Source organism: Sebastes umbrosus, chromosome 20 (genome assembly GCF_015220745.1).
Source record: "Sebastes umbrosus isolate fSebUmb1 chromosome 20, fSebUmb1.pri, whole genome shotgun sequence".
Lineage (NCBI taxonomy): Eukaryota > Metazoa > Chordata > Actinopteri > Perciformes > Sebastidae > Sebastes > Sebastes umbrosus.
Genome location: NC_051288.1, coordinates 12,388,913 through 12,394,529, shown reverse-complemented (window position 1 = coordinate 12,394,529; position 5,617 = coordinate 12,388,913).

The following is a 5,617-nucleotide window of genomic DNA, read 5'->3' as shown; positions in this document are numbered from 1 at the left end:
TAAACGAAAGGAGAGGAAAAGATGAAGAGCACCGGATGGTCCAAGCTGTTGAGATCCTTTTTTTTTTTTTTTTTTTATAAATTAAACTTTGTAAGATGTTTAAAAAGGGGTAATCACCCTGGAACGCTGTGAGGTCACGCCGACCTCCCCAATTAAAAGTTGCCGGGCACCATTACAGAAGAATAGGTTTCGGAAAAAAGAGGGGGAAAGGCTTACGGAAACCAGCAGTCCCTAACTCCAAGTAACCCCACCGGCCCAAAACATTGAATCTGAGTAGGCACAAGAGGTACTTCTGTACTTCTACTGAAGTACTTTGCAACAAGAGTAGTCAAATTCAAAGGATAATTCTGGGTTATTATAACTTGGCTCATAATTTTAGCCATGGATGGTAAATGTTGGTTGGTCTGGTCTGATCAACTGATCTACCACTTTGGCCTGGACTGAAACATCTCAACAACTGCCAACCGGATTGCCATGAAATGTTGTACAAACATTCATGGTTCCCAGATGATGGATCGTGCTGACTTTGGCGATCCTCTGATCTCTAGCGCCACCATGAAGTTCACATTTATGGTTTTGGCTAGAATATTTCATAAACTATTGGATGGATTGCCAATGACCATTAAAATACAATAGGGGTAAGTACGTACATTCCCATTCAAATCAACGTACCGTTGCCATTGCGCCGGTTGGCCAGCTGCTGGGTCCTGTCGCCTCACATGTGCCATGCATCTTCAGAGCTGCGTCTGTTCTCTTCCCGGCGAGCTGCGACCACACCTTACCATTTTCCTTTTTTACTAGTCAAATGACCACAAAAAACAGTTCAATGTCCGTTCTACTCCTATTCTATTTCTATGGCCATGACTCAGGCACAAATATCCATGTCCCTCTCAGGATGAATTGTGATCAGTTTGGTGGTTCATTAACTTTTCATCTAGTGACGTCGAAATTTCAATTTCCTACTCCTTTCTTTGGTTCATGACTAAATACTTGCAAAACTAATGACATTCCAATCAGCCTCAGCTGTGACTGAACACATAGAAAGTCTAAAGAGTGTGAGTGTGTGATGTATTTCTGGCTTCACTTGAGTTCATCAGTCCCTGAGTTCAAAGTGGGCCCCGTCATCACATCACAAAGCAACCGAGACGTCTCCGATATGATCACCATTAATCACAGCCCGTGATCAAGCATCGAGCAACATACTTCTCCATCACGACTGGAATGCCGTAGTAGAAACAAAGGATGCTGGGCCGCGCTCAGATTGGCTTCAGATTGCACATCAGAGTGGTGTGGCGTTGCTTCAATAACAGCGACAAGCTATACGCTAAGTGCTGTATTCTTTTCTTCTCCTTGTCATCAGAAGAGAGGGGGGGAAAAATACCACTTTGATGCTGTTTACTGGGTATTTGCAAAAATAACTTTATGATGAATTTTAGGGGAGAGAAAAAAAAAGTGTAGAGGGGGCTTCAAAAGTAGCGTTAACGGGAGACAGATTTTTGACATGCTTCCCGAGCCATCTGCTTTGGGTTAAGGCTCGGAGACAGAGTCGAATATGGAGGAGAGAGAAGAGGGGAGTAAGACTGGAGACGATGGCGAGGGCAGCAGGGAATAGAGGGAATGCAATATTGACAGGCAGTGGTGGAAAGCTATTTTATTTGCATTTTCAGCCTCTCTGTTTTGAATTATTGTGGCATGGGGCGTGTGTGTATGCATCTATAGCCAATCCAAAGTTGGTCTTGTTCTCACAGCTATTACGACAAAACATTTCAGTGGGCCATCATACTGGATTTTCACCAGAAACGAATACGCTGCGGTTTCAATCTCAGGGCTCTAATATTTCTATTTCTGCAGTTTTCACAACTCCAAAAAAACTTGAAGCGACGGCTCCGGTTGGTTCTGAAATCTGTCAGCCTGCCAAAGATCCAACAGAGAGTGGTCTGCTGGAGACGCCACAACACAAAACTAATTAGGAGACGTGCTCCAGGCATATCTGTTGATTTGAACAGAGGGGGGGGATTTCTCTGCCACTCAAAACTATTTCCAAATGGCCGCAGCACCTTTGCCAAATTCCTCAACTTGCCTTATCTCCTCACATTAGCTCATTTAATGCAGCAAGAACAAGATATGAAAAGCAAAAAACAATGTTGATGTTGTCGGTCCAGGCCCTGCTTGGTTTTTCGTCTCCCCCTGTTTACTCCCCTCTCTCCTCTCCAAGCTGTCCGTCTCCATCCACCCCCCCTGTGCCATTCTACCAGTCCCCAGTGGGCACAGTCAGCCAGTCTGGCCAGGCTCGCCCCTTGCTGTGCCCCTGCACTGGATAAGCTCCTGCCTGGACCTTGGGTAGAGGCCTTTGTGTAGAGCCGTTGGGGGTGTTATAGTGTGTGTATGTGTTTGTGTATGTGTGTATAGCGTTCACAGCAGAAGGGGAGAACGGGGGTCCTATCTGTGCCTAAGGGCTGCCCCCCAACGCACCCTCACCGTGCGCCCTATTGAGACCTAAGGGAGCGTGAACAATCACTGCAAAACCAAAGAGCTAAGTCCCCTTGTTATACAAGCCCAATTTTCAGCACCGGCCCCACCTCTCTCCTCCGTGGTGCGTCCCACCCCCCCGCATCCCAGCACCCCCCAGCCCCACTCGTCAGAGGTTGACGGGCTTCGTTAAAGCGAGCCGGGTCCTTTTATGGCGTTATTTAATTAGCCATTCCACAGCAAACTGCCATCCGGCACCACCGCCACTAGCCCCCCATCCTCTTCTCTTTGCACCACTAGCATCTCTTCTGCCTTCACCCCCCTACATCATCACCACCACCACCACCACCACCCCTCCCCACTGTGCTCACCGGTCCCCTCCTCTGTCCTCTCCTTGTCTTTATCGCCAGTAATTAGCCAGGGGATGGGGGTGGACTTCATTGCTAGGTTGCCCCGACAGTATTAGTGTTTGAGACTAAGGAGGATGGGAGGTGTCTCTCCCTGCATGGGGTTCTCTCTCTCTCAGTCCAGCACCCTAAGACCTGTGGAGGAAGACAATGGAGATGGCCGGTTCTACAGTAGCCAGCTCAGCCTCACTGTCCCCGCTGCCCACTGAGCTCCGTCTACACTGGCACCCTAATCATTAACCACATCATCACTTTGTGTGTCTGCATGCATGTTGGAGGGGGTCAGCGAGGAATTTACTCAGAGGATTCAAAAGAATGCTGGCAACTATTTGGATGTGGTTAATGCAGTTAAGATTGGTTAATGATGTCTCTTAATACGGCCAGATGATTCGACTGTTATCAGGCCGTTAAGTAGGTGTTATCGGTCGCTATAAGCACCATAGATGTGGGTTAATATGGGCCTACTACGCCTACTGCATTGTAAAAGTGAAAGCGAAACTTAAAAGCGACACATTCTAACACATTGTAAAACTGAATCAAACTTCGCGACGAACTAGTATGACCAATGAATTCCTTAGGTCGTCTGGTTTCATATGCCAGTATCTTCAGTCTAGCTTTAAAACTGAGCCCGCTACAACCGAAAAATCGCAAATTGCGTTAATGTGTTAAAGAAATTTGTGTTTGCGTTAAAACTAATTTGCGGTAACGCGATATTATCATGTTAACTTCCGCATCCAAAATGTCTTTTTGGGTATCTTGGTGGCCCCGTAGTTGGGACATGTGCAACGTGGCCACTTCGTTTCCAGCTGGGAACAGAATGGGAACGTTTGTTTATTTTATGTTTAAAAAAAATCATAATCAGATTTAATATAAACTCACATTTTGATATAGCCTTAAAAAATCCATTATTGGTCAGGATATAGTGTAAAGCATCAATGGCAGGGATGCACTTGAGCCAAAAGGAAGTTGGCTTGCTCAATTCTTAGATAGTCAGTTTGAATCTTTTTTCTTCAGGTGGCTTTCTTAATTTTTATATATTGCTTAAAATAATTATGTTTCTAAAGTGAAAGTGAAACTTATTGTCACGCTTTCTACACTACAGCGCCTGACTTCCGCTTCTGCTCCTGTCATAATTACTACAGTCGCTAGAGGTCGCTGTCATGTTCTTTTCTTACCTTTTGTCTATCATCTACCATGTGAATAGATGATAAAACATACTAGTAGGTGTAGTAGGCCCCTATTGACCCACATCTATGGTGCTTATTGCGACCGATAACGCCTATTTAATAGCCTGATAACAGTCTAATCGGCTGAGCATGTGATAAAAGTTCTTCCATCCTTCAACAAGAGAGTTTTTATATTATACTTGAGGATGATTCAGGTCATTTAGTTCTTTTATTGGCATATTGGCTCCAGCATTGGCTTTTAGATCTTTGATCACGAAGCTGGTGAGCAATTTCACATGAGCTGCACCATAACTATGTATACTATGAGCCCACATTCCTTCCCCATGCACTCAAACATGAGCAGTGAGGGAGAGAGTCTGGGGAGCCCCATGCTGCAGGTCCACATCGTGCTGGATCGACGCCCTCTAGTGACCACTACAAAAGACAGGCACAATGACAAGTCGAAATAATAACCCTGGTCAGACATGTCTAATACAACAACATAGAGCCGGGATCAAATGAATGGGAAAACGCATGTAATCACCTTTTGTGACTGATTTTAATGAGATAATGAATATAACTGTATGTTATTTATGATTTTATGTTTTTTTTCTTTTTGAAAAAGTGAAAATATTTGATTAAGTGTTTGTTCAAACTGGAGCTCAACATCACCACCATCTCTTATGCAAAAATAATAGCAGTTTATTTTGGGTTATTATGGCTCAACAAACTGTTTAAATATGTCAACTTGATAGTCAATACATTCAACTTGTCTGAATCATGTTTTTAAGTGGCATTATAAGAGGACCAACATAGTTCCAGCATGGCCTAATGACTGCTTAGCATGGGAAAAGGTACCGCTTAGTTATCCGTGGCCATTTATAGCCCTTAATTACGCGCCTATTTTGTGACCCCTGAGTTCAACGGGCCAATTCCTGTGTAGACCCAAAAAAGCTGACGAACAAAGGTGGAATGTGATGCCCCTTTTTCCGTAGACAAGCTATACTAAACGTTTCTCATCCATTTCATGGGAAAGTTCAAGTCGAGGAAAAACTCCTTTAAAAGCTGAATTATTGACAGCAGTATTGAACCTATTAGCACATCTGCTGATGAAAAAAGCGCAGCAGGAAAAAATCTGGAGCACTTAAAAAGTGTGTTTATTTGTTTTGCACAATTTAAGACTATACAACATAATAAAAAAAATAAATGAATAATATACAGTGAAGGAAAAGACAAAAAAAAAACACTGGGCTTATCTGAAGCCTCCACCTATAGAGACAAGATTAATATAAAGAAATAATATGACTACATAATAGTGATAACAAACAATTAGGACAATATATATATATATAATAACAACAATAACAATACAGTAAATATATCAAAAAAGACTAGTGAGTGTGTGTTATGTGGAAGTGTGGTGTTTGTGAGGAGGATATTGATTTAAATATCTATAAAGACTTCTGGGGAAATCATAACCAAACAACATTGTGAGTGTGTGTGAGATTTCAGACGGTTCTGAAATATAATAACGCTGCGCCAGACTTCCGCTTCTGCTCCTGTCATAATTACTAC